The sequence below is a fragment of the Apteryx mantelli genome, chromosome 4 (genome assembly GCF_036417845.1).
Source record: "Apteryx mantelli isolate bAptMan1 chromosome 4, bAptMan1.hap1, whole genome shotgun sequence".
Classification (NCBI taxonomy): Eukaryota; Metazoa; Chordata; class Aves; order Apterygiformes; family Apterygidae; genus Apteryx; species Apteryx mantelli.
The window spans coordinates 19,883,073-19,893,188 of NC_089981.1; positions in this window are offsets into that span (position 1 = coordinate 19,883,073).

Genomic DNA, 10,116 nt, shown 5'->3' on the forward strand with positions numbered 1-10,116 from the left:
AGTCAAGCGAGACTACTCTCAGCTTAATTACAGAAGGGTATACTACTTCTCTAGTAGTAGTAGTAGTAGTAGTAGTAGTAGTACCCTTCAAATGCCCTTTCAGAATACTAAGGCATGCCTTAAGCTGTCATTTTCACAGGCTTTAGAAAGGATTTTCCAATGGGTAACAGAATGCCTACATGTTCCTCCAATGCAGGGCATGATACAATGCTTGCCTTACACTTCCACTAACCTCTTCATTGCAAAGCTCTCCCCTTACCTGAGGAAGTGCTTGCTAAAATAAATTGGAGTCAGGCACTTCTGCAGGGCAATTCATCCCCTCCAAAGAAAGGTCTTAGCCATTTGGGGTAAATCATCACCTGTAGCTGCTCACTTCCTGCTTTTAAAGGGAAAGCAGAGACCTGTGTAGAGCTAAACTTACAAAGGTTGGATGCCCAAGAGTCAGTGAAGATTCCTCACAGGACAGAGATCTGCACATAGGGCAAAGAAGGAGTGATCTAGGATATCACTGAGTGCATATAACCATTGAAACAAGAGTGCTGCTGAAGAATACCTAGTGAGAACGGGTGGCCTTCATCACAGAATCACAGACTGGTGGAGCTTGGAGGGGACCTTTGGAGATCATCTAGTCCAACGCCCCTTTTCAAGCAGGGTCACCTAGGTCATGTTGCACAGGATCGCGTCCAGGCGGCTTTTGAATATCTCCAGAGAAGGAGACTCCACAACCTCTCTGGGCAACCTGTTCCAGTGCTCTGTCACCCTCACAGTGAAGAAGTTTTTTCTCACGGTCAGATGGAACTTCCTGTGTTTCAGTTTGTGCCTGTTGCCTCTTGTCCTGTCGCTGGGCACCGCTGAAAACAGTCTGGCCCATCGTCTTGACACCCTCCCTTAAGATATCTGTATACCTTGATAAGATCCCCTCTCAGTCTTCTCTTCTCCAGGCTGAGCAGGCCCAGCTCTCGCAGCCTTTTCTCTTAAGAGAGAAGCTCCAGTCCCCCCCTAATGATCTTCATAGCCCTTTGCTGGACTCTCTCTGATACTTCCATGTCTCTCTTCTACTAAGGAGCCCAGAAATGGACACAGTACTCCAGAAGTTATACCACGTGAGCCTCAAGTGAAGGTCCTGAAAAAGATAAGGACAACTTAATTTGTGGGGGGGAGGAAACAGGAGGATGGAGCAGTCATGAGTGACAGAAAGCTACATTCTCTTTTGCACCTTCCTGCTGGGGTCCAGGATTGTCTGCACTGCCTACAGGAGCGCTGGTCACGGCCAGCTACCTGCAGCAGAGCTGCCGGCAAAGCCCCGTTTCACCATGCATCCCGGGGCTCTGGAGCCCAGCCAACTTTCCCCTGGGTGTCAGCAACATCCTGAGGAGGCCAAGGCAGAAGCTCTTCCTGGGCAGATGTGGCCATTCCTTGCCTGACACAGCTACCTGCCCAAGCAAGTGGGGAGTATGGGCTCAAACTTTCTTTCTAGCAAGTTCCTCTGGCGTTTCTCCCAAGCCCATCTGGACTTGTTTCCATAATGCAGAAACAATACAGATGTGAGGCGAGCTTGGACCTGACAACAGCCTGGGACCCACGCTTGAAAAACCACCAGGACCTAGCAGAGCTGTGTCAAAGTATGCCTTGGATGTCGGTGTGCTCTCTGCTTCCTGGTGCTTTGTCCCCTGGACTCCGCGTAGGACTGGTGGGGAAGGTGCTCTTCTACAGATGTGTCATCCCGTGGTGAAAAGTAAGTGTAACCAACCCAGGGATGGTTGTGTGTTTGGGTGAGGCAAAATTGCCCCACCCACAGGACCTCATCCTGTTAACATACATTAGTCTTCCAGAGTTTTCAGCAGAACCTGAAATCTCCAACTGTCATGCCTCTTACCTGGATACAGACAAGCTGTAATGATTCAGACAAACTTTCAAAAGTGAATAGTAATGGTGAGGTATTTGGCCAACGTTCATTTTGGAAGCGTGCCACGGGTGAGACAAGCTGACAAAGGTTCTGCCTTATTCTGGGACGTGGAAAAAATTAACTTTAGCACCTGACTTAAACACAGTGCTAAACTAAGAATCCCCCTTGGCCGTGTTGCTTGTGCACTATGACACTCTTCCTGCTCGTGAATTCTAGTGAGCAGCACAGGTCTAGTAAGGTTAATCCGACACCATGTGTAAAAGCATTATTCCATGTGCCCTGCCATTTCCCACCTCTTCTTTTGCATCTTTGCTGCATTCTTTATCAGTAGTTTCTTAGCAAGATCCTTAATTTCCTACCTCACATTGGTGCTCCTGCAGTTCTTCACAGTTCTCCTCCGTCCCAGTGAAACTACAGGCAGGTAGGATCATCAGCCAGGTGCTGACGGAGGATTTTGTCCAGGCACAAAGTTATCCAATTCTTCTCAGAGACATATGAGGACACTCAACACATCGCCATCCAGCATCTCTTTGTCTCAGAAATTCACTCACGTTTGCTCCGTTCAGTGGTCTCCCCGAGCTATTGGCAGACCCCCACTCAGTGAGGACTGAGCGGAAGTCCAAATATAGGCTCTGTCGGTCTCTGTGAAACCAGAATGATGTCCCACTCATCCCATACTCATGGGATAAGTTATCAGAGGTTCTCCAGGGCACCTGGTAAACAGAGCGAGCTTCCCCTGAGGACCTGGGCTTGCATCACGCAGAGATTTCTCTCTGCAGCTAATGTTTTGGCAAATCCCCCAAACATATCAGAAATAATGCCTGCAGAGGATAAGTCATTATACTGACGCACTTAACTTTGCAGGGAAGAACTAAACACAAGACAATGCATTTCTGTGGAAGGATGTAAATCAGAAGAACAACTTCTTCCTGTGTTTCTGGAGAAACACGTATGAGTAACTTCTTACTACTGGCTCAGTTGAAGGAAATCTGTTCGTCTCTGTCATGGCCAGTCACGTTAAATTTACTTTTATTTGTGTAATATTTTTGCTTGAATTGAACGTGCGTTAAAGAAAAAGCATACCAAAACACAGAAATCAATCTGCTACCATTCTCCCTTCTCCAGTTTGAAGACAACTTGCAGTTTCATATTGCCCTTCCTCATACGATTGTGCAGCAGGGTTTTCCTCCGGTGGGGTGCCATATCAGCTTCTTTACTTAGTCTTTTCAAGGACTCAGGCTAGCTTTGGACACCTCTGCAGGACATATCACTCATCAGAAGCACCTATTTCTCACTGTACAGGATTAAGGACACCTGGACAACAAGGCCAGACTTACAGAAACAACTTTTGAACACCTGCAGTTAGGCGGGTGAATCCCAACCAGGACACTCTTTTACCAAGTCTCTGAGTTCACACTCAGTGAGTTTACATCTGTTGTTACTAAGTCTTTCTTTCTGGGATTTACCTCCAACTCTGGAGGTAACACCTACCTCTGGGCTAGTTTACCTGAGGTTCTCTCTGCTCACAAATGCATTCATTTCTAAGAGGATCAAGCTTGGCTTCCCCCACAGCACCTCACGCTCCACAGTTTGTCCAGTTCTCCACTGATAGTTCAACCTGTGGAGAACATAGAGGGCAAAATGGAGATATCTGTTCTCTCCAGAAGCAGTGTGCCCCAGCCCAGCTCAGGGGCTAAGGACTCCCTTAATGCACCATGACCAGTGGAGCACCTCTGGACACGGGAGCCACCTGATCACTGCTCCGGGGCCCGGGGGCAGCCCCACACCAGAGCCCTACCACAGCTGGAGAACCGGGTGCCAAGCACACAGCCCTTCATCTCCTCTGGGGCTGCTCCCCACAAGATGCTCTTGGCCATGGGAGACCACTTTCATCCTCCAAGCAGATCACTGCCTTGCACGACCTTTCTTCTGATGGATGCCAATGCAGGGCTGGCTGTACGGCCCTGCCAGCGTCACAAGTGGCATTTCAGCTAGTGCTTTTCTTCTGCAGCATTCCTTCCTTCCTTCCTTCCTTTTCTGTGTGCCTGTGGCCTCAGTGTGGGAAGCAGGGCAGATATCTAACCCTCAGCTCAGCTGAGGAGGACTCTCAGGCAGTATGCTTTGGCTCCCTGGTGGCAGTGATACACTTGCAGGTGGGAATGGACAGTGGCTGCAAACAGCTGGGGAAGGGATGCATATGAGTTGCCTGAGAGCACCTGTGAAAGAAAAGCCTTGTCCAACCTAAAACATGCCATGTGCCACCATTAAGACATGTTCAGGAGCTGCTCTGCTGTACTCATGCCAGTAGAGAGCAGTGGTGGTATTTTAAGGATGCTTGGAAAAAAACAGGATGTCTCATTCAACATGTTGCCTAGTTTAGCATTACTGTCTCCACATCACATACTATCCAGGGTGGCCTGCGCAAAGGTCCTGGCTCTTCAGCCCCTTCGTAGGTGATCACTGAATCAGAGTAATCACGGACTCGGGTGGGAAGGGACCTCAGGAGGCCTCTAGTCCAACCTCCTCCTTAATGCAGGTTTTCAACACTGAATTCACATCACATTGCACAGGGCCTTCTCCAGTCAAGGCTTGAAAAATCTCCAAGGATGGAGGCTGCACAGCCTTGCTGGACCCCCTTCCAGTGCCCGACTGTCCTCTGGGGGGAAAAACAGTCTTCTATCCAGTCAAACCTCCCCATTTTGGTTTATGACCACTGTCCCTCATCTCTCTGCTGTGCACCTCAGCAGAGTCTGGCTTTGGCTTCTTGATAACCGGCGTGTAGGCACTGTGAGGCTGCTCTTAGGTCCTCCCAAGGCCTTCTGGTCTCCAGGCTAAGTAAGCACTTTCCCCTCAGCTTCTTCTCACAGGTGGTCCCCAACTGTCTTGGTGGTCCCTGCTAGACTTGCTCGGGTTTGTTGACACCATTCTTGCTGTGGGGGCCAAACCTGGAGGGGGTACCCAAACATGGCCTAAGAAGTGCCAAGTAAAGGGGGATAAGCACAGCCCTCCACATCCTGGCTGTGCTCCTGTGCACGTGGCCCAGGATGCTCTAGGCTCCACTCGCTGCCAGGGCACACTGCTGGCTCAGGCTTGCCTGCCAGGACTGCAGGTCTCCCAGCAGAGATGCTCCCCAGCACACACCAGTCTGTCACAGGCACAGCACTTATCATTTCTCCCCGCTGAAGTTCATGAGGTTCCTGGTGGCCCATTCCCATTCCTGGCTGGGCCTGGCCTGTGGGAGAATGCCTAGACTGGGCAGTGCAGTCCCAGAACAGGTTTGCCTGCCCTGCTCAGGACCAACGCTACCTTCTTCCCCCTGCCAGAGAGATGAGAAAGGCCCTGCATCCCCAGCGTGCCTGGATCTTCCACCAGCTGACAGTGCTGCTCAGCAGCGAGGAGCCCTGCCACGAGATCCCTGCCATGGCTTTCCTCATCGAGGTGAGCCCAGTGCCAAGCGGGGCCTCTCTGGGGTGCCACAAACCACTCTACTCTCTTGTGCCCGCAGCTTTGGGGTGCTTGGCAGTGAATGGAGCGGGGCAGTGGGTGCATCCCAGCAGTACCCTTGGCCTCAGCACATTTCTGGTGGGATAACTCTTGTCACCACCTGTATTTCATGCCTCCTTTGTGCCTGCTTTCTCTCCTCGACTGCTCCTCAGAGGCATGAGAACAAGAGGCTGCGGCTGGCTGCGAGGCCCAGAGGAGCAAGCGAGCGTTCTGCACGGTGTGCCCTGAAGCACAGGGCAGGGCCACAGGGGCTCTCACAACCGCTGCTGCCTTCAGGCTGGCCCTTGTCTGGGCCTGGTGGCCTTGCCCCGAGCTCTTGCTTTGATCCGGCACTGCCTGCTATGGCAAGTGCTGCCAGCTTCATCAGCCTGTCGCTGCTGTGTGTGTTTCAGCTGCTGGTCTGTGCTGACCTTAGCGGAGAGGACGAGCGTGTCCTGAACCTCTTCCAGAGATACCTGCAAAGCCAGAGCACAGTCATGCGTGGGCTGGTGTTGAGAGGCCTCCTCATACTGTGTGGGAGACCCGAGACGGTGAGTGGGGACAGCCGGCTGAAGCCATGCCAGCGGCCTGGGGCTGGGCAGGGAGTGCTGGGTAACACAGTAGCTTGCACTTTGCTGCGAATCAGGAGCGGTGATAGCTACCCTCTTCCTCTGCCCCCAAGTCCTTTGGGGCAGAGCCTTGGCTGTGCTGCACAAGGAGAACAGCACCGGTGCCACAGAGGGACCTTGGCCCTGCACCAAGCAAGCCAGCTCCAAACCACCTCAGTCGCAGGAACGTTGTGCTCAATGCAGTTGCGTTTCACACAGGCAAGGAAAATGCAGGCCCTGTTGCCAGTCATCATGGAGTGCCTGCAGGATGCAAACAGGGACATCGGCGCACAGGCCCTAGTTGTGCTCAGCAACATGCTCCATCTCCTGGAGGACGGGCAGAGGGCCAGCCCCATCGCTCTGCAGCTGGCTCAGCAGCTCCTGCCACTCTTGGATGACGTAAGGCTGGGGGCAGAGCCGGGGGTCCTGCTGGCGGGCCTGTGTGTGCTATGTATGGCATCAGGGCTCTGGGCTGTTTGTCTCCACGTGTGCCCACTAGCATGGGAATTTGTGCCTCCCTCTGCAGAAGGGGTCCTGGCTGCTGTCAGGAAACTTTTTGCCCTGCAGGTTTCGGACCACTGCCCTGTCCTCCTCCTGCAGCACAGCCCTGAATAGCCTGGCTTCTTCAGCAGTGGCCTGGGGCAGAGCCCATCCCTGGCATGGCCCATGCTCATGCCCAGCCCAGCAGATGCACGGTCCATAATGACAACTTCCCTTCAGCCCCTTGCAGGCCACCACAACTTCTCCCTCCTCCCTTCCCATCCCCGGGGCATCCCAGCCCCCGTGACAGGCACTGCGTGCCCAGCCCAGGCCCTGGGCAGTCCAGCTGCAGGCTGAGGCTTGCTCTCAGAGCCCAGGCAGCTCTGCCAGGCATGACCGCGGGCTCTCAGCACTCACTGGGGCAGGCACATGAGGCTTTGAGCAGGGGGATGCGCCCACGGGCCAAGGTGGAGGGCCAGCCCCGTCTGCTCCAGCCACATGGACCCCCTTGCTCATCGTGGGTTTGCAGCAGCCAGTGCTGAGCTCCTCTCCTCTTCCTTCCCACCAGGAGTCCAGCTGTGTGCGAAAGCTCTCCATCCAGCTCCTCAAAGATGCGATGGAGATGGTAGTGGGCACTGCAAGGCAGCAGATGAAGCAGCAAGTGCAGAGGAGCCTGCTTCTCCTGTTCTTCCACTTGCATGACCAGGTCCAGAGCGTGGCCCAGGTGTGCCTTTCTAACCTGACCGGTCATCTGGGGAGGGCAATGCTGACCCCCTTTGGGTGGGCCTGAGCATCAGGAGCAAAGGCTGCTGGCAATCAGACCCTTTGAATGTGTGTCACCTTGAGGCCCAACCTCCTGAGTGCCAGAGGAGGGTGCAGAGACCCCCTCCCTGTCTACACCAAGCCCACCGCTGCCTTCGTCCTCCTGCCATGCCTCCTCCTGCACACATGGATGGAGAGGTGGGGTCCCCTCACACCCCCCACTCCCTCCATACAGCCCTCCACCAGCACAGGCCACAGGAAGAGACCCTGCAGGCGCAGAGCTAGCAGGGGCTGGAAAGCCAGGCACGGACATTTCCCAGCCCTGCACCCCCGGTTCCGGGCTCTGGAGTCTGGGCACAAGGGAGCAGCAACCAAGCAGGATGGGGAGCCCAGCACTATGCTGGGAATGCCCAGGGGAGGCGCTTCTGCCTGAGGCCTGCACCGGCGTCTCTGTGACCGCAGCACTTCAGCCTCCTCCTGCCCTTGGCTACAGCTCAGCAGCTCTTAGGGATCTCTGTCCTGCTGCCCTGGCAGCACAAGGGGCCTCAGATGGTGGTTGCCTCACATCTCTGCCTGGGGCATTGGAACCCAGGGCCACGCTTGGTCCCCAGCTGCGGCATCTTCCCATCAGGGGCCAAGAAAGGCTCCGAGCCTTGCCACAAGGAGGGAGGCGCAAGGTCTCCTCCCCTGGGCCGTGCTGGCATCTCCTAGCCTCTGCTGCTGTGCAGGCCTCTCAGGAAGCCCTTCTCAGGGCTGCGAAGTTGCTGAAATGGGAGCAGCTCAGGCACCTGACCGAGACATCGCAGACGTGGAGGATCGGCGAGTGCCTGGAAAGGACAGCCCCAAAGTGCCCAGCACCCAGCCTCCACAAGGCCTGCCCCCCTCCAGGCCCAATGTGTGGGGCAGGCAGCTGTGCCCCTACCCACAGCTGCAACCACAGCCCCCAGCCTGGAGCTTCGCACATGCTCCCTTTCCTCAAGGACACTGCCCCGGCAGGCTGTTCTCCAGGCTCCTCTCCCCTTGCTCACCCCGGCATGCTAAAGCAGCCCCTGGCCCAGCTGACACTTCAGCATCCCTGGGGAGCACCTTGCCCTCTGCTCCCTCCAAACCTCAGCACTACATGGCTCGTGGCTGGGCAAATGTCCCAGCAGGGGCAGGAAGGGCAGACTGGTCCTGCGGGCAGGGACTGGCCAGCTGAGTGCGGAGGGTCTGCACCAACCCTGTGCCCTTGTGCTCTCTCCAGCTGGCGGGAGACAGGAGCAGGATAGAGGAATACCTGCGCCAGGGCCTGCTCTACTTGGAGAGCCCACAGGAGCCCTTGCAAGAGGCAGCTGTGAGGTTTCTTGGTGAGCCACACAACCGCTGGGGTCCCTCTCTATCCCAGGGCAGCTTGGTCCCAGTCCTGGCTGTTGCACTGGCAGTGACAACCAGCCCTGTGGCTGTCAGAGCCCCCACTGCCCTGTGCAGGGCCTGGGTGCCCGGCAGCTCCATGTCACCCTCTCCCATCCCTGTCCTTGCATGTGCTGTTAGTGGGAGCCTTCTTCAGGCCCTTACAGCCTCCTTGAGTGCTATGCTCTGGAGACCACCCTGGAGTCAGCCCTGCCTGTGGGGAGCAGGGTGCGGGGCCAGGCCGGCAGGGCTGGCAGGAGCTGTGCTGCTGGGGCTGCGCTGGGCAGCGGCATTTGTGACAGGCTGTGTGTGCCTAGGGCTCCTCGGGCAGCACATGAGGGACCAGAGCGAGGAGAAGCTGCAGGACATCTTTGAGGGTGAGTGAGGGCCATCAGGCTGTCAGCCAGGGCTGGCAGGGAGGAAGAAAGACCCTGGGCAGCGAGCGCCAATCCCCATCCCCAGGCAAGGAGGCTTCTGCTCCCCGTGTGCAGCAGGGGCCATGTGGGGAGAGGAGAGAGAGAGATTTCAGGGGCCTTTGGGACATTCCTGGCCAGACACGTGCAGCTGATCCATTTGTCCCCCCTGCTCTCTCCTGGCCCTGGGAAGAGCTGGGTGGGACTGGCCCTGGCAGGAGGCCAGGGCATGCCTGAGGTCTGCACAGATACAGGTGGTTGATCTCTGCTCTCGTCCTTCCTATTTCAGCCCTTCAGCCCTTGCAGAGGACAAGCATGCCCTCAATCCGTTCCCTGGTGGTCCAAACCATCCTGATCCTGAGAGCTTCAAGGACAAAGTCTCCATACAGAGCCAACCAAGGAACCGTGGCCTCCGGGATCTGGAGCATGTGGAAGAGGTGGCAGCGTTCTCTGGCAGAAAACTGCATTTGCTGCCGGAGCTCTGCTCAGTCCTCATCTCGGGGTGCTCTGCACACAGGGGCCACCTGAGCGTGCTGGGAAGTCTGGGCGGTTGCTGGCCTCTCTCCCTGCCTGCAGCACATCTCCACCCCGCAGGGGCCTGGGCTAGTGCTGCCGGTCCACCCTCTGCTGCCCTTTCCCCAAAGAAACAGTGTTGTCTCTTCACCACGTGTGGGTGTCTTTTCTTTGTGGGAATTAAACTAAACGGCCCTAAAACTCAGGCCCTGAAGGAATCCGGATCATCCTGAGAGGGGTAGGACACGCACTCTTTCCAGCAGTCTGTGGCAGCGCAGAACATACCCACACACTGTGTCTTTGCCACAAAGTGCCAGCTACTCTGATGGGGCGTGAAGCCAAGAGGAAAGGAGAAGAAAAGTTTTCGCCTACCCTGCTCTCTCCAGAGACGGTGTGCTGGGGCAAGAGCAGGCCCCCGCGCTCTGCATGGCTTACATATCCCATGGAAGGGGTGGCTGCGGTCTGAGGTGCAGCTCTAGACCTTTTCTAGCACCAGGGCCTACAGCACACAGGCCCTGGAGTTGCCTATTTTTTGCCTCAAGAGCTCTCTGCTGAGATGGAG